At 46.9% G+C, this 23,201-nt stretch overlaps 1 long non-coding RNA gene across 1 annotated transcript; it reads left to right on the forward strand.

Moving 5' to 3' along the window:
* Positions 1-14,617: 14,617 nt before the first annotated feature.
* LOC146062729 (uncharacterized) lies at positions 14,618-22,489 on the forward strand. Its single transcript, XR_014471494.1, has 2 exons — positions 14,618-15,007; positions 19,810-22,489. It is a non-coding gene; the product is annotated as an uncharacterized LOC146062729 (long non-coding RNA).
* The last annotated feature ends 712 nt before the right edge of the window (positions 22,490-23,201 follow it).

The following is a 23,201-nucleotide window of genomic DNA, read 5'->3' on the forward strand; positions in this document are numbered from 1 at the left end:
GCACTGCGACACTCTGTGTAATAAGGTGGGCACTGCAACACTCTGTAATAAGGTGGGCATTGCAACACTGTTTAATAAGGTGGGCACTGCGACACTCTCTGTGTAATAAGGTGGGCACTGCAACACTCTCTGTGTAATAATGTGGGCTCTGCGACACTGTGTAATAATGTGGGCACTGCAACACTCTGTAATAAGGTGGGCATTGCAACACTGTGTAATAAGGTGGGCACTATGACACTCTCTGTGTAATAAGGTGGGCACTGCAACACTGTGTAATAAGGTGGGCACTGCGACACTGTGTAATAATGTGGGTTTTGCGACACTCTCTGTGTAATAAGGCGGGCACTGCACAACTCTATGTAATAAGGTGGGCACTACGATACTCTCTATGTAAATACATACAATCACATAGAAATAAAACTAAAAAATATTGATAAAAAGCACTGAACATCCTAAAGTAAGAAAGGTGCATATGGCAAAATAACGGATGGATCTGGATCAGACTTGGTAAGGGAAACGGGTGAGGGTGAATGTCCTGTCACAGCTGTAGTTAAGCGTGGCTTGGTGCTGGATTATAGTAATGTCAGAGACACCCAAATGGGGCTGATAATTACCCAAAGCCACTAGAGGATTTCCATCTCATGGGATCACATTGCATAAAATGTCCTCAAAGTTGTACGGCTGTATGACCAGTGTGTAGATTTGTAATCCAAGTGGTATTGCTGATGGCTAGTTGTATTGCTTGTGCTCCCGATGTTTGGAGACAACCAAATGTATAGATGAAACCAGCAGCTGGAGAGAGTCCCAGTTCGCTTAAAGAAGATTGAAGTGTAAAGTCTGGTCCATACAGGGATGGGGGAAGGGGGGGGAAGGGGGGGGGGGTTGTTTCCTACATGGGACTGACAACTCCATTATTATGTGGCAGCTATTAACAAGGCACCCCTGGTAGCGCCTACTAGTGCACCATAGGGAGCACATCCCCCTTCCTACAGTAATCTGACTGCCTGTTATACTTTACATACTTTTTTTTATCCTATCAAAGGGAGTGGGAGTGTGAGCAGGTCCATGTGATGTCATGACATCATGCGGTAGTCCCACAATACTCCTCTATGAATGGTTTGGATGGCCAGGATATTTTTATGGGGCCCCCCTGGGACCTGCTGGGCCCTAGGCAGGTGCCTACATTGCCTTGTGGAAAATCCGCCTCTGAACCAGAGGGGTTCTGTTGGGTAATATCTAGCTTCCTTTAATCCAGGAATATCTGGGAGGCTCCTGTAATTGGTTCTTACTGACTGTGTACAGGTAGCAGAGAGAGCTGTTGGCATGATTCATGTGGCCCACACATACACCCACAACACATTAGCCATCATAGAAGGGTGCACGTATGCCTTTATTATTACAGTGTCATTAAGTAACTACAATGTAACAGTACTCCTTACAGAAGTGTAGGTGTAGCAGTATAGGAGATGTAAGACTACGGAGGGGAGGGAGGTGTTAGGCACTAAAGGGGGTAACGGTTTGGCTTTGATGGGGAGGCAGGGGTTTAGGCTGCAGGCAGGGCCGGCGCTCACCTGCTCCAGGGGGGCTGATGCGGCTGCCGCCGCTATGCTCCGTTGGGGGGATGATGGAACCGCAGCATCTCACTCCACGGGGGGAGTTAGAGATGCAGCCCCGAATGGGCTCGAGAGATGTGGCTGCGGCCCCTATCTATAAGTGGGCTCCAGGGGTGGCGGTGTGGCTCACTCACCTGCTCCCAGGTGCTTTCCTCCTGCTCTCCTCGGCGTCGGCGGGACATTTCCTGCTGCTGCTCCTCCTGCAGCTCATTACCGCCCTCCAGTGGCCGGCTCCCTAGGCAAATGCCTTAAGCTGCCTAGTGGTGGCGCCGGCCCTGGCTGCAGGTAGGGCAGGTTGTGGGGGTTAGAATATGTACCACCCAGTTGTCAGGACTCTGCACATCAGGATGCCACTGTCGGTCCTCTGACTGCCAACATACCAAGCGCTGGGATGCTTGTACCATCCCAAATGAAGACACGATGGAGCCATGGATATAGGATTGGCCAAGCCAAGTTAGGGGCTCATCCACAGATGCCACTGAAGGGTTTGTGTACGTGGGTATATGTAACATCCCGCCCTAAATATTTTGTTCAGGACCGACGGGGAGTTCAAGGGAAATCTTAAGATCACAGATCTTTGTAGGGCGTGGGCAACTTTACTTGCAGCATCCAGGTGAAGGTATTGTGTAACAAGTACCAGCCTGTCCTCTAGATGCCGGTGCCCGCACGATTGCCTCCCCCCCCCCTTCCTCCCGGCAATTTCACCTCTCTGGTGTCTTAGGTCTGCCGGTCCCTGTACATGAAGCTATGGGGCAGCTGACATCTGCTGACCAACCACAGCCTGTCTATAACTTTCTAGGATGCAATAGAGAAAAGAGCGACTGAATCTGATTGGTTGCTATGGGCAACATCACCTCTTTTTATTTTTAGAAGGTCTAGTATATTTACCCCATAGGGGCCTGAGTCAGACATTCCATCAAGGGCCTGATTCTGGTTCACTTGCAAAAGCAAATTCTCTCTCTAATGGACAAAACCATGTGCACTGCAGGTGGGGCAGATGTAACATGTGCAGAGTTAGATTTGGGTGTTATATTGTTTCTGTGCAGGGTAACTACTGGCTGCTTTATTTTTACACTGTAATATAGTCAGCATGGACACTGTATCAGTGTAGCGCGTCCCCTTGCTATGCTCGCCATGCTTCGGGCGTGGTGATTTGCTGCAATTGGCACACTATAGTATTCTCCCTCCATGCCCTGGTGTATAGTAGGGTATGGTATACCGCCTGGTTTGTACAAAAAAGGTGAAAAACTCATGTTGATCTGTTGACCTTCCCATTGTCGTCCTAATGCTTGTGTTGACCTGTTGACCTTCCCATTGTTGTCCTAATGCTTGTCTTGAACTGTTGACCTTCCCATTGTTGTCCTAATGCTTGTCTTGAACTGTTGACCTTCCCATTGTTGTCCTAATGCTTGTGTTGACCTGTTGACCTTCCCATTGTCGTCCTAATGCTTGTCTTGAACTGTTGACCTTCCCATTGTCGTCCTAATGCTTGTGTTGACCCTGTCGGACCTGATTTACCTTGAACTCCCCCGGCAGCTCCCCGGGAGGGCTCCATCTAACTTGGCACTTAATGGCGGGTGCTGCCGGGGGGAGTTCAAGCGAAATCGGATGCTAAAAGCCCCCACGATGTGGCGCTGATGAGATTTATCTTATGCGCTTCATATAAGATCTCTGGGGTCTGATCCGCTGCATACGGGATTGCGGATTGTTGCAATCCCGGCCACAGATCCACAATCCACGGGCGTTTTCGCGGCCATGCCCCCTTTGCGCCGATCGGCAGGCGGGACATTGTTCAGCTGTCGGGCTGACCGCAAACGGGCCAGGATCACGGCTGTCGGCAGGGATCGACAGCCGTGATCCTAGATTGAATACCCCCCTAAGTCTGGTTGTTGGCCAGTCCTTGGCAGTTGTCAGCCACGATTACTTGATATTTTAAATAAAATTGATACGTACAATGTCTTACTATATAACATGTTTCTGTATAGAGGCCACAATAGTGTTATAATATGTATGTTATTCACGGGTGTCATTTGTTCCTTTTTCTGCAGGGTTCTGGCTTATCCCCATGTAATACTCCTGGTGCCCATCAATGCTGTGGAATACAGAAGAGTGATGGGTGGAACGCAGATCCTGGCTACGTGGCCTGTGAACCATGAAGTGTGGCTGTTGGACTTTCAGGGGTGGGTGTCTGGTGAGAAAACGGGATAGCAGACACTGAGGGGTACTTATGGGGGTAAGTGTCTCTGATTCTCTGTTGGTCTGATATCTGCAGTTGCCATGAGAATGGGGCTACGTCCCCAAAAGCACTAGGCTATGCTGCTTGTTTGAATACAATCTGTTGTACTAGTACCTGACTGAGACGCAGCGGGCACCTGCAGCTGTTTGTGCACACACACATTAAATATTTTACTAATTGATATGAATATATTTAGTTCCTAATCATTTATTTTAATGTCGATATATGGAAATACCCCCATGAAAATCCTGCATTTGACCCTTGTGGAGTGTAGGGGGCATATAGTGTACTGATGTAGTGCGGAGTACAGGGGGCATATAGTGTACTGATGTAGTGTGGAGTATAGGGGGCATATAGTGTACTGATGTAGTGTGGAGTATAGGGGGCATGTAGTGTACTGATGTAGTGTGGAGTATAGGGGGCATGTAGTGTACTGATGTAGTGTGGAGTATAGGGGGCATATAGTGTACTGATGTAGTGCGGAGTACAGGGGGCATATAGTTTACTGATGTAGTGTGGAGTATAGGGGGCATATAGTGTACTGATGTAGTGTGGAGTATAGGGGGCATATAGTGTACTGATGTAGTGTGGAGTATAGGGGGCATATAGTGTACTGATGTAGTGTGGAGTATAGGGGGCATATAGTGTACTGATGTAGTGTGGAGTATAGGGGGCATATAGTGTACTGATGTAGTGTGGAGTATAGGGGGCATATAGTGTACTGATGTAGTGTGGAGTATAGGGGGCATATAGTGTACTGATGTGGTGTGGAGTATAGGGGGCATATAGTGTACTGATGTAGTGCGGAGTACAGGTGGTATATAGGACCTTATTCATATCCATTGGTTCTCTGTGCATTCACATTTTCTGCGCATGCTTAGAGACACCGTATCGCCGACCATCGAATGATTTCCCCCTGCCAGCGAATGGATGAGTATGTAAATCATCCATTCGCAGGGGCTCACTGCAGACAGCACTCTGATTTCACAGCCTTGCAAGTCAATGACAACAAGGTACATAGGGGGTTATTCTGTTTGGTACGGTGGGACCGTATACGGGCGGATCTGGCTTTTTTTTTCATCTGCGCATACGTATCTTTCGCAATGCGCATGTGCGGCGACCTCACACTGCTCACGGACGGGTCTCTCCGTGCGAAAAAACCTGTCCGCAGGAGTGCGGTCATTGTGGGCGGCATGTGGGCGTTTTTATGGGAGCGGCCGGAATAATGAGGAAAACTGGCCATAAACATGGGCGTACACGGGGGTGTGCACACAAAATGCACGGTGCCACCACCTCCTCGATCGGCGAACGCACCGTGCATTTTGGCCCAAAAGCAGGCGGACACCAAAGATTGCTCCTGACCACCCCTAGAGATACCGTATGAGATCAGACGCCTGGGTCTGCTAATTAACGCTGATTACAGCCCTCAAACACATTGGAAGCATATCTTTCTACACTTCAACATGTAAAGGTTGGTTTAATCTTAGCTAATATTCATTGTAATACCTGGTTATACAGTATATGTCCAGGTAGTTATTTTATAACCATCTACACCCATTCAGAAAGTGTTTTTCTCTTTCAATGGTCCTGGTGACACAGCTCAACTTTGGGATGTAGGAGGGTCCGTAGGAGCAAGGCACCTATCCTAAAGCTTTTGGAGGGTAGGCTCCTCCCCTTCTGCATCCCAGACTCCTCAGTTTGTGTTAGGTGCCCACTGGAGTGGGTGCTATTCTAAAGGTCTGCTGGAGCAGCCGAAGGATTAGAGTTAGTTAGGAGTTTTTTATTTTATTAACTTTTACACTAGCTAGGTAGGCACAGTGTGAGGATTCTCATTGAATCCTCACACTGATAGCGCAGCAGGAGCTGGCAGAAGCGCTTCCTGTCAGCTCACTGCGCACAGGGGAGACACTGTCTGGTCTCCCTGTGCAGCGCTTACAGCTTCTATTAAGAAGCTGCCTGGGCTCCGGAGCGCTCTGAAACTGGCTTCACGCTAGGTGGGGATCATGGGGGACAGGCGCTCCGTGATGGCGGCGGCCATTTTCTGCGAAGCTTACACACTGAGCTCCTGTATGAGAGGACAGCAGTGTGTTACAGGCATGTTCCAAGTGGTCCCCAGCAGAGGGGGAGACACTGGAACTTGGAGATCCTGCAGTGGGAGCGGCTGTCTGGGGGTGGTTGGCGCCAAAAGCCACGGACCCCGCAACAGCAGGGACTTGGTCTCTTCCCTCACTCTGTTTTGGCGCCATTCAGAATGCTTGCAGCGGAGCTGAGCTGGCTGACAGATCCTAGCAGTGATTGAATTTCCTGGGCATCGTTTTCCCCACTTCTGAAAGCTTCAGACAGATAAGTGACTGTGGTACATTGGCTCTGTATAAAACACCTGTACTTTGTGCACTGTGACTGTGTTACTTTTTGCATCATGTCTGAGCAACAGTCTGTGGCTTTGGGGGAGGGAGCACTTAATGCATTGTGCGCTTGTAGTTTTTGTACACTAAAATTTGTCCCTGAGCAGATGGCCAAGGGGGGCTTGTGTATTACTTGCGCTGGTGTGAGACCCATGGGCAGTGAACCCCAGAGGGTAAAGCAATCGGAGCCTGCGTGGGCCAGTGCCCTGGGCAGGTCTGTAAATGCCTTAGTGCAATTGCTGGACAGGCAGAGTGATGTGTTGGTAGCTTCCCCTAGACCTATGTCATCATCTCAGCAGTCCTCTGGCTCCTTGCCTTTGACTCAAGCAGATCCTGGTTTCTTACAGGTCATGCAAGATACTGCTAAGGGGATCAGCAGGTTTAATGATTAGTTAGACAAATTTGATGGTGATACTGTAGGGACCCCAAAAAGGTCTTATTCAGTGCCATTGCTTGTTGCTGAAAAGGAGGGAGAGTACACAGACATCCCCTGGGATCAGGGTGATGACTCTGAGGATTCCTCTGCCCCATGGGTGGAGGATTTGATTACTGCTGTTAAACAGGCTTTGGATTTGTCTGTGGAGGATAAAACTCCTGTAAAAGGTGTACTTAAGTGGCAGCGTAAGGAAACTGTTACCTTCCCTGCGGATGAAGGTTTACAGGATTTATTGGAAGGGGCTTGGAAAACGCCTGATAAAAGGCTTCAGATGCCTAAGAGATTTTTAAATCTATACCCCATGCCTTAAGGCTCATGAAGACCTCTGGGAAAAAGTTGCGGTGGTAGACGCTTCTGTGGCACGGCTTTGTAAAGCCACGGTGCTACCTGTCCAGGGGGGGGCAGCCTTTAAGGACCCCGTAGACAAGAAGATTGAAGGTAACCTCAAGGCAATATTTGAAGGGGTGGGTTTTACTTTACGCCCTCTTATAGCATCAGCCGGGGTCTCTAAGGCCATGATTGTGTGGGCCAAAGACTTATGTACAATTTTGCATGCTGATCCAGGTGTGTTACTGCTTGCTGAGAAGCTAAAAGCAGCTGCGGAGTATGTGCTTGAGGCTGAGGAGGAAGCTCTCAAAATGGCTTCCAGAGTATCCACGGTGTCCGTCAATGCCAGGAGAGTGCTTTGGCTTAAAGCCTGGGAGGCGGATAATGAATCAAAAAAGGCCTTAGAGGCATTAGCTTTTAAAGGAAAGCTGTTGTTTGGTTCAGAGCTGGAAGAGATTATTAAGCAGGCCACGGGAGGCAAAAGTACCTTCCTGCCGGCTCCTGCAGCTAAACAGGCCTCAAGGTTTTCTGCTTTTAGGCCATCCTTTCGGCCCTCCCCTAGAGGGGGTGCGTCCTTTTGAGGACAGTCCTTTAGGGGAAAGTTTCAGTCCTCCAGGGGCAAGGCCCCAAAGTCAAAGTTCGGTTCCTTTCATAAGAAACCGAGCACCAAAGGTGAGGACAAGCCCTCAGCATGACTACCTGGGAAATATCCCAGCGGTAGTCAAGGTGGGGGGGGGCGTCTGAGATGGTTCTGGGACGCTTAGGCATTGTTAGGCCGGGAACCTTGGGTGTTGGACATTGTATCTCAGGGTTACAGGATTCCCTTCAAAGGTCTTCCTCCGAGAAGATTCATTCCTACACCACTGCCAAAGGAGTCTCGGCTCCGTGCTGCTCTTCTGAGAGCGGCTCAATCTCTCTTAGAGAAAAGTGTGGTGATCCCGGTCCCTCGTGCGGAGTGGAAGAAAGGCTTTTATTCCACTCTGTTTTTGGTGCCCAAGCCAGACGGGTCCTTCAGACCAATCTTAAATTTAAAGTCTTTGAATCTCCATCTGTGAGTAGACCATTTCAAGATGGAATCTCTACGGTCTGTGCTGCTAAGCCTGGACCAGGGAGAATTTTGGGCGTCCATGGATGTCCAGGACGCATATCTGCATGTTCCTATCCACCCGGAACATCAGGCTCTCTTGAGGTTTGCGATAGGAGACCTGCATTTGCAATTCAAGGCGTTGCCCTTTGGTCTGGCCCCAGCACCAAGGGTATTCACCAAAATTATGTCAGTAATGGCGGCTGCTCTCCGACTGAGGGGAATCACTGTGATTCCATATTTGGACGACGTGCTGTTCAAAGCAGAGTCGGCGGAGAGATTGCAGAGTCACTTTGCAGCAGCCATCAGTTTTTTGCAAGCTCACGGTTGGCTTTTAAACTTACAAAAGTCTCAGCTTGTGCCGTCACAGAGTCCAGTTCCTAGGGGTTGTCCTGGATACCCTACAAAAAGAGATCGGGTATTTCTACCAGAGACAAAGGCCAGGGACATAGCCACCTTAGTTCAGGAGATCCTGGGGTCTCAGAGTCCATCGGTTTGGAGGTGTCTCAAACTGCTGGGGAAAATGGTGGCGACTTTCGAGACGCTACAGTTTGCCAGGTTCCACTCTCGAGTGTTCCAGTGGGACATCCTGACATCTTGGTCAGGGAATACTCAGACCATGAAATCAGAGCACATAGTGTTGTCTCCAGAAACACGGTCTTCCCTGCAATGGTGGATGGAGGTGGAATTCCTTCAGTGGGGACGGTCTCTGCTGTCCTGGGACTGGCTGGTAGTCACTACCGACGCCAGTCTCAGGGGCTGGGGGGCAGTGGTTCTGGACCTACGCCTTCAGGGCTTATGGACCTCGGAGGAGTCTGCCTCACTATCTTGGAACTGCGGGCTGGGTGGAAAGTGATATCTCTGGCAGGAGAAAGATTGCAGGGTCTTCCTTTGAGGTTTCAGACCGACAACACCACGGCTGTGGCGTACCTGAATCATCAGGGAGGCACACACAGCAAGCTGGCCATGTGGGAGGTTTCCCAGATCTTCTTGTGGGCGGAACAGAATGTTCCAGCATCATCAGCGATATTCATCCCAGAGTGGAGAATGTCGAGGCCGATTTCCTGAGCAGGGAGGAACTGCGAGAGGGGAAATGGAGCCTGAACCCACAGGTATTTCATCAGATTACAGTGAAGTGGGGAACTCCGGATGTGGACCTGATGGCATCAAGGTTAAATCATCAGGTGCCCAGGTTCTATGCCAGGACAAGAGATCCACTGGCCGAAGCAGTGGATGCAATGACTATCCCCTGGGAGGGGAATCTACTTTATGCCTTCCCGCCGTTTCCAATGCAGACGAGAGTGTTGAAAAGAATCCTGTCCCAAAGAATTCCGGTGATTCTTGTAGCTCCAGATTGGCCAAGGAGGTCCTGGTTCTCGAGGCTTCAGAGATTGTCGGTGGACTCGTGGCGTCTACCTCTGAGGTCAGATCTGTTAAGCCAAGGGCCGTTCTTACACCTGGATTCAGCTCGGCTAGATTTGACGGCTAGGCTATTGAGACCGCCATCTTGAAGAACAAGGGTTTCTCGGAGGCTTTGGTTAACACCATGGTGAAAGCTAGGAAGTCAGTGTCTTCAGCTAACTATTATAGGGTCTGGAAGACCTATATTAGGTGGTGTGAAAGGCAGAAGTCGCATACATCGCGATTTTGACTGTCTAAATTGCTGGAGTTTCTGCAGGATGGTTTCTCGTCTGGGTTAAGCCTTCAGTCACTCAAGGTACAGATATCGGCCTTGTCGATTTACTTCCAGAAAAGGATAGCATTGCTATCGGAGGTGCAAACTTTCCTGCAAGGGGTTTCACGATTGAAACCTCCCTACAAGCAACCAGTGGCTCAATGGGATTTATCGCTGGTACTGGAGTGTCTTCAAAAGGCGCCTTTTGAGCCGTTAAGGTCGGCTGACCTTAAGTTCCTTACATGGAAGCTTGTATTTTTGTTGGCAGTTGCGTCAGCAAAGAGAGTATCGGAGTTGGGAGCATTGTCCTGCAAGTCTCCTTTTCTTATATTTCATGATGACAGGGCTGTTCTTCGAACAGTACCCCAATTTTTGCCAAAAGTAGTCTCTGCTTTTCATTTGAATCAGGAGATAGTTCTGCCTGTGTTCCAGCCCCCAGATGGTTCAAGGAAAAGGGACAAATTGAGGAATTTGGACGTTGTGCGCGCCTTACGCATTTATGTGGACAGGGTGAAGGGTGTCAGAAAGACTAAAACTCTGGTAGTCTTGTATGATGTGCACAAGATTGGTTGGCCTGCCTCTAAGCAGACCATTGCTAGGTGGTTGCGTTCCGTCATTGCCTTGGCATATACTAAGGTTGGTAGGCCTGTTCCGGCCAGGATAAATGCGCATACCACCAGGTCGGTCGCCACCTCTTGGGTGGTTCGACATGGGGCCACAGCTGAGCAAGTTTGCAGGGCCGCCACTTGGTCATCTGTTCACACTTTTGCCAAATTCTATAGGTTTCATGAGTTCGCGTCGGAGGACGCATCATTCAGGCGAGCAGTGATGAGAGCTACAGACCTGAGCGTACCCTCCCAAAGGACCGGCTCTGGAACGTCCCAATGTTGAGCTGTGTCACCAGGACCATTGAAAGAGAAAAAGGGATTTTTGTAAGAACTTACCGTTGGAATCCCTTTCTCTGATATGGTCCTGGTGACACAGCGATCCCTCCCTTATGGTGTGTACACACGGGAGCAATATTAGGTAAAATCGCTGGGAATATGGTCGCTGAGCGACCATATTGCCAGGGATTTGGAACGCAGCTGGCGATAAATCGCCAGCTGCGCGCTCCCGTGTGCACTCCCTGCTGGTCGCTGGAGCATGCTCCTGCGACCAGCGGCTTTCCCCGGCAATCACTGTGCCGGGAGGTCAGCGCAGCCCAGTGCCGCTGCTCCCTCCTCCCTTCACGGAGGTCAGCGCCGGGGAGATCAGCATTGATCTCCCCAGCCCCGTGCCGCTGCTCCCTCCCTCCTCCCTTCACGGAGGTCAGCGCCGGGGAGATCAGCATTGATCTCCCCAGCCCCGTGCCGCTGCTCCCTCCTTCCTCCCTTCAAAGTGACAGCAGCAGCGTCTGCTGCTGCTGCACTCCCCCTCCGTCCCGTAGCAGTGTCTCCTTTTCATCGCTGATGAAAAGGAGACACTGAGCAATATGATTGCTGGCAATATATTGCTAGCAATATATCGCTAGCAATCATATTGCATCGTGTGTACACAGCATTACGCTCAGTAAGTATGCCAGTGTTCATGATGTTTCATGTTATATATGGTTGAAAAGTTATTTTTAAAATTGTGCATATAATATGTGCAGGCGTTTGTACTGAGTTAATTTATTCCAGTGGCTTTGCAAGATTGAAATGAGGGGTGAAATGTAATAGGATGAGAGATTCAGAAAGTGAGAGATTTGGGAAGAAATCTCCTGTTTTTTTAAAGCGGCAATAATTTACACTGCAAAATCAAACTGGTTTTGCAGTGTAAATGATTTCGCCTTTAAAAAAACTGGAGATTTCTTCCCAAATCTCTCACTTTCTGAATCTCTCATCCTATTACATTTCACCCCAGGAGTCTGGGATGCAGAAGGGGAGGAGCCTACCCTCCAAAAGCTTTAGGATAGGTGCCTGGCTCCTACGGACCCTCCTACATCCCAATGTTGAGCTGTGTCACCAGGACCATATCAGAGAAAGGGATTTGAACGGTAAGTTCTTACAAAAATCCCTTTTTTTATACTTTAAAAAGCAGGACACTCAATTCACAGGAGTCGGCCCCCTGGATGGGTTACCGTCGACAAGCCGGCGGGGACCCGGGGGAGCAGCTGGAAGAGCCGTCGGAAGGGGATGCTCGCGCCTCTCGTGAGCGCACGTCCCCTTCTCGCAATCTATATGGCGCTGGCAGGGGATGGCGGCTGGCATCGCCTTCCCCTGCCAAGATGGGACCTGCCCCATCTGTACATTATGCACTTTCATATCTGCTATAAACTTTATGTAGCACACTCTGTATGTAAGATGCCACCAAGCACATTATTGCAATCACATATCTCTAACAAAGGATCCCAACATCTGCCTATCACACTCTAAAGTCTTATTTTGAACAATAGTAGAACATGTTTGCATGTGGCGTATGCTCAGATATACGGAAGGTGTCGGTGGGAAAACAGACGATATCCGTCCGTGCACTGTGGCGTACGCTCTGATGTACGACAGGTATCGGTGACTAAGAGGGAGATCTGTCCATGCACGGTGGCGTACGCTCAAGTGAACGCCACTCCCCATTGTCGGTGTCTGTGACCGTTCGTGTGCGGCTGTTCTGTGGGCGGCCTTACGCTCACTGTGAGCGTACGGAAAACGCACGGTGTGATGGACCGTACGCACGTTTCACCGGACCAAACAGAATAACCCCCATAGTGTAGTGATGTTGTGCGGAGTATAAGGGATATATATATATATAGTGCAGTGATGTAGTGCGGAGTACAGGGGTATATAGTGTAGTGATATAGTGCTGAGTATAGGGGGTATATAGTGTAGTGATGCAGTTCGGAGTATAGGGGGGTATGTAGTGCAGAGTGTAGGGGATATATAGTATAGTGATGTAGTATAGGGGTATATAGTGTAGTGATGTACTGCGGAGTATAAGGGGTATATAGTGTAGTTATGTAGTGTGGAGTATAGGGGGTATATAGTGTAGTGATGTAGTGCGGAGTATAGGGGGGTATATAGTGTAGTGATGTAGTGCGGAGTATAGGGGTATATAGTGTAGTGATCTAGTGCAGAGTATAGGTGTATATAGTGTAGTGATGTAGTGTGCAGTATAGGGGTATTTAGGCCCTTATTTTGGTTCACTTACAGCTCCTTCTTAAATGGACAAAAACCATGTGCACTGCAGGGGTGGCAGATATAACGTGCAGATAGAATTCAATTGGGGAGGGATTTTACTTCAAAAGTGAGACCTACAGTATATTGCAGTGTAAAAATAAAGCAGTCAGTACTTTCCGTGCACAGAAACAAAATAACTCCAACAAATCTAATTCTCTCTGCACATGTTACATCTGCCCCACCTGCAGTGCTCATGTTTTTTTCCATTTGGGAAGGAATTTGCCTTTGCGAGTGGACCAGAATAAGGGCCATAGTGTAGTGATGTAGTGCAGAGTATAGGGGGTATATAGTGTAGTGATGTAGTGTGGAGTATAGGGGTATACTGTATAGTGTAGTGATGTAGTGTGGAGTATAGGGGGTATATAGTGTAGTGATGTAGTGCGGAGTATAGCGAGTATATAGTATACCGATGTAGTGCGGAGTATAGGGGTATATAGTGTAATAATGTAGTAAGGAGTATAGGGGTATATAATTTAGTGATGTAGTACGTAGTACAGTGGGTATATACAGTAGTGATGTAGTGTGGAGTATAGGGGGTATATAGTGTAGTGATGTAGCGTGGAGTATAGGGGTATATATAGTGTACTGATGTACAGTAGTGTGGAGTATAGGGGGAATATATTGTAGTGATGTGTAGAGTATAGTAGGTATATAGGATCTCATTCTGATTGGTTCGCTGTTGCAAATTTCCAACGATGCGTGCTCGGAGACTTGCGTAGTCTTCATTCTTCATGCCGCTTACAGCGAGGGGGGGGGGGGGGCTTTCAGTATAGGAGGTATATAGTGTAGTGATTTAATCCACAGTATAGGGTATATAGTGTAGTGATGTACTGCAGAGTTTAGGGGTATATAGTGTAGTGCAGGGGCGGATTGGCTCACCGGGAAACCGGGCCGCTTCCCGGTGGGCCGGCACATTTTTAATTAATAGCGGCCGCCCACCCTCCCAGGCTGGGCTGCGGACCGCCGAACCGCCATCTCCGCGGTTACCGGCCGCAGCAAAATGCTCTAATCAAAGATGGCTGCGGCCGGCCTCGGCTGTGACCATAGTTAAAATGGCCGCGGGAGGGCTGGTGCGCATGTGCGGCCGCACGCAGCACCTCCCGCGGTGCTTTCAGCCCGATTCACAGAGCTGACAGATTCGGCTTCTGCTTCCTCCTAGTGCCGCTGTTCTCATGGCTGACAGCAGGGGGAGCTAGCTGCGGAGGCAGCGTGCAGCTCAGCTCCTCTCAGGCTGTACTCCATGTGGCCGGGGGATGCAGGAAGTTTCCTCAGAGCCTGAAGCAAGCAGGGAAGGGGTGAGTGTTAAATGCCTAATGATTTTTTATACTGGCATTTGCTCTCCTGATATTTGCATGAGAGGGGAGTGTGTGTGTGTGTGTCTGTATGCTATATGTGTCAGTGTGTACATTATGTGTGTGTCTGTGTACATGCTGTATATGTGTGCTATGTTATGCTTTGTGTGTGTCAGTGTGTATATGCAGTGTCTATGCATGCCATGTGTATATGCTGTATGTATGTATGTATATGATATATGTAAGTAATGTGTGTATATGCTATGTGTGTTTTTGAGTGTATGGACTGTATGCTTAGATGTATATGTTGCGTTATGTTTTCTATGCTAGTGTGTGTGTGTTTGAAGTGTGTATATGAAGGGTTAATCAGCCATCTTGTTTCTGTGTCTTATAATTTCTGTGCCTGCTTATCTATGTTCTGGCTTGTTTCCAGTACTCGCTCGCTATCCCGTACTCTGTAACTTTCCTCAGAAACTGAACATTCTGTGAGTTCTCATAACTTTGCTACATACTCCCCTACAAGGCGACGTATAAGCCACCCCACAATAGACGCTGTTATTTTCCTACCTCTGCACCAAATATTAACCAATCATGTAATTGAACCAAGCGCCATATGTTGTGTATAAATATGTTGTTTTGTCATAATTAAATCAGAGTTAACCTTGTGTCTGTGGTCATCGTTACTGGTCATATCATATGAGGTTACACTCTCACGGAGCTCTAAGGGGTCTTCACACTGAGGTCAAATAAGGTAATTAATAGATCAGACAATCGATACATCGGCGTATGATCGATTCTCTTCAAGTGGGGGCTCGGCCACCGGGATGCGAGGTCCATTCCTACACAGATGTCATAAAGATTTTACAGTCTGCCTGAATCTGTTGTGAGGTTACGGACATACTCGATCCTGAACCTGTGACACCATGCCTGGGGTATGTTGAATGTCTTATATAGAAGTTAGAGTCTTCTATCATAGAAGTTAAAGTCTTCTATTTTTCCTGAACCTGTGACACCATGCCTGGGGTATGTTGAATGTCTTATATAGAAGTTAGAGTCTTCTATCATAGAAGTTAAAGTCTTCTATTTTTGTGCACATAACCTGATCTGGGATCAGATGCCGTACTTGGAGTACGAAGGAGACCTGGGGTCTTTAGTCTAAATAGTACCTCACTTTGAACGCCCATTCTTTATTGGCCAATTGTCTTTATTGTATTGTCTTAAAGTATAAGTTTTTCTTTCATTCAATATCCCTGTGTGATTGGTGAGTATACACACTCGTGATATCTGTATTTCCTTGTAAACCGTGCGGCTGGTAAGTTCACGCACAATAACTTCACCATTTGTCTAATCTGACTACTGTATGCCAACAGATTTGCGGACTTTATGCTCTCCTTCTCGGAGTAACGCAAAGTGAGGCTTCACATACAGTTCTCAGCAACAAAACCACTGGACTCTATCCACTGTCACGTAGACAGTCTGTGGTTTCCACTAACAAAATCATTATACATTTAAAAATTTTATGAGATGTCTAAAGTGAATACATAATTCTAAAAGTGAACAGACAAAGACTAACTCTCGCAGATTGCCGCTATAGGTTACACCTGCCTTTCTGTGACAGCGCCCCTAGTCTGTAAACTTTGAATTTTTCACGCTCTCATATTATAGTCATATATGTCACATCCTAGAACACCACAAATAGGAACTTGTTTAGATTGCCAGTGTAGTATAGTACTCTGGTACCATAACCCTGAAAGAGACGATAGTATCTGCCAATAGTGAACTTATAAGGTTCAAATCTACACTCACGTCCCTGTCTAACGGTACTGTTGTAGAGGCGGTCCTTGTATTAGGCTGCCATCTGCGCACAGACGTTATTCAAAAATACATTGATACACAATCATACCCCGACATGGGTGGAAATAATAGTAAGAATAAAACAGTCTATCCACCCCCATTACCTAGTGAAATATGTAAGGAGTATGTTGCCCACAAATTATTACCTTGTTAATCCATGAGGTGGACAATATAATAGATGGGACTGGAATCAAGTCCCCAGTATTAATACCCCGATCCCTGCAATATAGTAAACAGCTGCAGACTATCCCCTTAACAAAGCACAGGAGATAACTGACATGTGGAATGAAATCACCGTACACCAGTTCAGCTTTGAAAGATCTATTTTCTGTTGAGCTCCCAGGGTGTACGGCGGATTCCTGCTAGGCTTCTGTGTCTTTGCTGGAAGAGGGGGGTTTGAGGGGGAAGCTGCAGTATTGGTCTCTCTCTCCCTAACACTGAACATCGCTGCCTATTGCAGTTTCATGTAAACAGAAACAGTGACAAATTTCTGGAAAAGATTCAAGAAGTGTTGGACCAAGGAAGCAGGTCTGCCGCTTCTGCATAATGATAATTTACTTGTTTCTACTTTCATTAATAATCTGCTGCCGACTGTTTCAACTTGGACCTCTGATACAGTGAAGGATTTTGAAAAACATTTGTATGAAAGGGAAGCAGCAGGTTGTTTTGAAGTTAAAAGAAACACTGTCACACCATCACATACCCCGTTCACACGCTTCCAAAATCAAAACAATCCTAGGAGACAGAATAAACCATTCCGTCCTCCTAGAGACAGACTACCTCAGAGGGCTCCTGCGGGACCCCCACCCAACAGGCAGACAAGCTGCTATAATTATGAAACGGATAGCCATTAGGCTAGAGACTGTACGTTCCCTTCAAACAAACCCCGACAGGTCAGTAACCCCATGCAGTCCAGTCAACCCAGACCAAGAGACAACCCTAGATTTCAGATTGACTGGCAGGGACTGACCTTAAAGGGCCATGACATAGGAAAACATGAATTTACTTTAATACCTGACTGCCCAATCAATTTGCTAGGCAGAGATCTTCTCTCTGTGCTAGAAATCATAATTAGTCCATCAGAAGCAGGAAAGGGAATTGATGTTTCATCACCACACTTGCTCATGACTGACAGTTCTGACCCAAACACAGAATTAGACACTGTAAATCCTCAGATATGGTCAACAGGACCTCAGATAATAAACTAATTAATTGTTCTGTAGATAGTACCAGACATAAACTCACTCATCTCAGCAATCCCTGCAAACGCAACCCACTTTAATGTCATAGATTTGAAAAACGCATTTTTAGCATTCCTATAGACACAGAGACCCAATTACTCTTTGCTTTTTCATTTGAAGGTAAACAATTAACCTGGTGTCGTTTACCCCAAGGCTATATTGACTCTCCAGTGGTCTATAGCATAATCCTCCAAGCCACATTGGCTCCATGGCACCCCCCCCATGGTTCTGTCCTGCTACAGTATGCAGATGATCTGCTTCTCTGTAGTACCACCGAGGAGGCCAGCCGGTTAGATGTTATCAGAATGTGGACACAAGGTGTCAAAAGCTAAACTGCAATGGTGTAAAACAAATGTCAATTACCTGGGTTTTGTACTCTCTGAGGGAGAAAGGAAAATCAGTCCACAACGCATACAGTCTGTATTGGGCCTGGTCACCCCAACTACCCAGAAGGATATGCTGTCTTTCTTGGGTATGGTAAATTACTGCAGACAGTGGATTTCTGATTGTTCCTATTATGATAATATCTTGAGACAATGCACACTCAAAGACAAACCCAAGGTTATAGAATGGTCTAATGTAATGTTTTCTGCATTTGCAAAGTTGAGAGAAATGTTAGTAAAGAGTCCCGCGCTTGGCCTCCCGGATTATCTGTTAACATTCCATTTGTTTGCAAGGGACACCTGTACAACCATGGCAGGCGTGCTCACCCAACTTCATGGAGGCAAAATGCGCCCAGTCGCATTCTTCTCAAAGGTAATGCCTGTCACTGTGCAAGGAATGCCAGCTTGTCTTCGAGCACTGGCTGCCTGTGCAGTGGTTGTTGAGATGTCCACATCACTTACATTAGGACATCCTACTGTGTTACATACCACACATAATGTCCTCTCCATCCTCAAAGGTCTACACACACAACACATGTCTGCCCAAAGACTCAGCGGCTATGAAGTACTCCTACTAGGGAACCCTTCTCTCACTGTAAAATACGCAACAAACACAGAAGGACCTGTCCCTGTACTAAACGCACTTTTAGGTCTTAAAGGACCTGACGACGAGGCGCCGCCTCAACATGACTGTACTCTGACAATTGACTCAGAAACTTCACCCAGACATGACATGTCGACTGTGCCTATCCCCGATGCCGACATAATATTTGTTGACGGCTCCTGTAGCCGTCCCAATGACAACACGTACCAGGCAGGATATGCAGTGGTTAAACTTCCAAACACCACCCTTGAAGCAAAGACAGTCCCCTTACAGTCAGCACAAGCTGCAGAACTCATTGCACTCACTCGAGCTTGTCACATTTACAAAGACAAACCTGTCACAATTTACACAGACTCCAAATACGCTTACGGAGTTGTTCATGATCATGGTATGATCTGGCAACGCCGAGGCTTCACTGGCGCTGATGGGAAAGGCATATCACATGCGCAACTCATCACAGATCTCTTACACGCAATTACATTACCATCTCAAATTGCCATCCTTCATTGTAAAGCACACACTGGAGGAAAGGATGATATCAGCAAAGGCAATGCTCTTGCTGATACCGCTGCTAAACGTGCTGCCACTATAGCAACATATAACCTCACTCTTGCTGTCATCTCGCCTCCTTCGTTAGATGATACATACCTACTGACAGAATTACAGGCTGCTGCCTCTAATTCAGATCTATCAGATTGGACATATCCAATACTGCAGAAGAATCCACGGACTGGATTAATCTGCAAAGAGGGGAAACCATGTATACCCCAAACCAGTGCATCATTGTTCATAGTACATTACCACGGAGTAGGACACCATAGTATAGTAACAACTACTTTACTCCTCTCCAATGATTTCTACATTACTAATGCCAAAGAACTTGTAAAACAGTACATCAGTAGATGTATAGTGTGTCTTAGAAACAACCCAAACAACCCAAACAAAGCAAGACACCAGCACCTAGAATACCCAACCACTCCATTCACTCACCTGCAACTCGATTTCACACATATCAATAATGCAGGAAGACAGGAATATGCCCTGGTCATTGTCGACATGTTTTCTCGGTGGCCAGAAGCATATGCCACTAAATCAGAAGATGCAAAAAACAGTAGCCCGCATACTCACGCGAGAAATCATTCCGCGCTGGGGATGCCCGCTTTAAATTAATAGTGATAAAGGTTCAGCCTTCACAGCCAAAGTCACAGCAGAACTAGTCAAAGCACTGCAAATAGAATGGAAGTTTCACATTCCATATCACCCACAGAGAATGACTCCACAAAAGACTCTAGGTTACTCCCCCTTTGAAATACTAATGGGCAGACCTTTTCCCACGCCCTGGGCAAAGAAACCACTAGTTACAACTGAGGGAGATCTAGACGTAATAAGAGAAGAGTACATTAGATCCCTAATAGAGAAACTTAATGAGTTAGAACAAAATGTTATCTTTAAGAATCCTTCTCATCCACAGATACCCACTCACCCATTCAGGGTTGGAGACAAGGTCGTAGTGAAAGTGTTGCCGAGAAACAAGCACCCCGGAGATTTCACCTACGGACCAGAGACAGAAGTGGTCGCAGTCACCAGGACGGCTGTCCTCACCGACGAAGGACCAACGTGGATCCATGCATCCAGAGTGAAGAAAATTCCACCTCCACCACACGTCAACACAGAGGTCGACACCGATCCCGAGACTGACACAGACGGGACGAGAGAGGTAATAACGGGAGCCAGTGGCTCTGACCTCCAACTTGGAGAAGACCTGCCGGCTGGAGGTGATGAGGAATCAGGGGTACAACATTCTGAAGCCGAGGACGACGCTACAGGATATGACTCCCCCCACCTTAGCCCTAGTGATTTTATTCGGGCTTGTTCTTTATAACTGTTTTGCTGAAGTTGATATTACTCAAAATGATGGACGCTTTACCTTCTGGTATAATTCTTCTAGCACGACTGTCGCTACTTTTATATTTTCTTATTGTGATATTGTATCTTGTTCAAACAATCAAGGCGGGAATCGAGGAGAACCACCGCTACCATGGCTGTGTAACATCCACCACACACCACACGCTGTAAGTCACGTATATATCTGTATCACTAGTACTTACTGGGGAGATTCTTGTAACTCATGGGGGGCTGTTGGGTGGAACACTAGAGCAGATACCACTGCCTTTGATATCAGCCAAGACTGGGGATATTACCCCGATGTTGGCATCCATAAATGGTCCAATGGTCGATCCTTACTAGCCCGTATGTCCCTACGAAAAAAGGGCACTTGCAATAGCCAATTTATCATTAACCTAGAAAACCCGGCCCCCGGCGATGCCGGACTATATGTCATGGGTAAATATCAATCAGGAGAAAGCGGGGGCCCAAGGGGAAGATTTCATTTAAAAGACATGTATGATAACCCAGAATACACCGCCCTCAAAACCACTGTAAAACCTAAAACACCATCATCATTCTTTAAACCACATGTCACTACTTTTAATGAAATGTTAGCCATTAACAACCCCACTTACGAAGACACTATATCCATAGAAACTGGATTATCTGACGTAAATTATTGGCTAGAATGGATGAAATATAATGCACGTAAAGTTAATCAAACTGATTGTTATGTGTGTGGAAAATCCAGACCCCACTTGGGTACGGTGCCCATACACATACCTTCAGACCAAGATAAATGTTTCTTTAGCCTGTATACTGATACTATTGTAGAAGAAACTAAATGTGAACAATGGAAGAAAGAATATCCCATAATGGTAAAGAATACCAATCCTGGTAGTACCATAACCATTTATCCTGGTAATTATACATGTTATTACTCAAACAGCACTGCACAAAACACTGTAGATCTGAAATTGTTTCCTGATGGGTATTGTGCTGAACGAAGACATATCAGTATACCCACCATGAAAAAATCATTAGGAGACATTTATTTTATTTGTGGAGACATGAGACTCAGGACAAAGCTGGACAATCCTTGGAAAGGAGAGTGTGCCCTGGCAAAGATCATTATGCCCATACACATTCTCCCAGCCGATTTGTCTGAGCCTCTTCCCACAAATAAACCTAACACAAACTCCAGAAACAAAAGAGAAGCTCCAAAGGAAAGCTTCGATCCACACATATACATAGACACTATTGGTGTTCCCCGGGGAGTTCCTAAAGAATTTAAGGCTCGTGATGAGGTCGCTGCCGGCTTCGAGTCCCTGTTTCCCCAGGTAACCATCAATAAAAATGTGAACTGGATAAATTACATATATTATAATCAACAGCGCTTTGTTAATGATACTAGAGATGCTTTGAAAGGTATTGCTGAACAGTTGGAAGCTACATCACAAATGACATTTCAGAATCGTATGGCTTTAGATATGATGCTTGCCGAGAAAGGAGGAACCTGCGTGTACATAGGTAAGGTTGATGGATGCTGTACTTATATCCCAGACAACACAGGTCCTAATGGGAAAACTACCCTAGCTATTAAACATCTAGAAGATTTATCCATCGAACTCAAGAAGAACTCAGGTGTCACGAACCCCTGGAGTAGTTGGTTTGGTTGGTTAGACGATTGGAAACACGCACTAACACAAATAGGCATATTTATCCTCATTGTAATTATTGTACTTATGATAGTAGGATATTGTGTTTTTCCCATATGCAAGAAGATTGGTTCCAAGTACCTGGATAATGTAACACCTGCTATGTACACTGATCTCGCCAAAAGCCCTCCCTCACCAGAAGATTATGGTGAATATGTCAAAGTTTACCGTACCAAACAAGATGCCATCTACAAGAATCAAATTGTCTAAAAAGGACATTGATTCTAAGAGGGGACTGAAGGGTTAATCAGCCATCTTGTTTCTGTGTCTTATAATTTCTGTGCCTGCTTATCTATGTTCTGGCTTGTTTCCAGTACTCGCTCGCTATCCCGTACTCTGTAACTTTCCTCAGAAACTGAACATTCTGTGAGTTCTCATAACTTTGCTACATACTCCCCTACAAGGCGACGTATAAGCCACCCCACAATAGACGCTGTTATTTTCCTACCTCTGCACCAAATATTAACCAATCATGTAATTGAACCAAGCGCCATATGTTGTGTATAAATATGTTGTTTTGTCATAATTAAATCAGAGTTAACCTTGTGTCTGTGGTCATCGTTACTGGTCATATCATATGAGGTTACACTCTCACGGAGCTCTAAGGGGTCTTCACACTGAGGTCAAATAAGGTAATTAATAGATCAGACAATCGATACATCGGCGTATGATCGATTCTCTTCAGTATATATGCACTGTTTGTGTCTGTAGTGTGTGTATATGTGATGTTTTTGTAAGTATGCCATGTATGTATGTATGTACAGCATGTATGTACAGTATGTCTGTGTACAAAAGTGTGTGTGTAATGATGTACAGTACATGCAATACATGATGTACAGTCACCACCCCCCCTCCCCCCCTACCACTCCCAACATAATTCTGCATTTGCCCCAGTTCCAGGGGCGGGCTGGGCCAGGGGGCAGGGTGCCATGTGCCCCCCGGGCCGCTCTAAAAGGTACTACTTTTACGGGCCGCCTTGTATTTTACATTGTGACCTCCTGTAGGCCGTGCCACGGCTACAGGAACATGGCCGCCGGCCTCCTGCATGAGGACATGATCACATGTCCCGGGTCGGCCGCCTGTTACTTAAACATTCCTGTCTTGAATGATTCCTGGCCAACCACTCGTGCGTCTAGGGGGGAAGGGGCGGGCTGCGGTGGAGACAACAGCTACTCAGAGGACGGAGCCGCAGCGTGGGAAACCAAGGCAGGGCACAGCGAGACGGGAGCCGGACCCGGGCCTAAAAGCAAGTAACAAC

The sequence above is a fragment of the Crinia signifera genome, chromosome 1 (assembly GCF_055691185.1).
Source record: "Crinia signifera chromosome 1, ASM5569118v1, whole genome shotgun sequence".
NCBI classification, from domain to species: domain Eukaryota; kingdom Metazoa; phylum Chordata; class Amphibia; order Anura; family Myobatrachidae; genus Crinia; species Crinia signifera.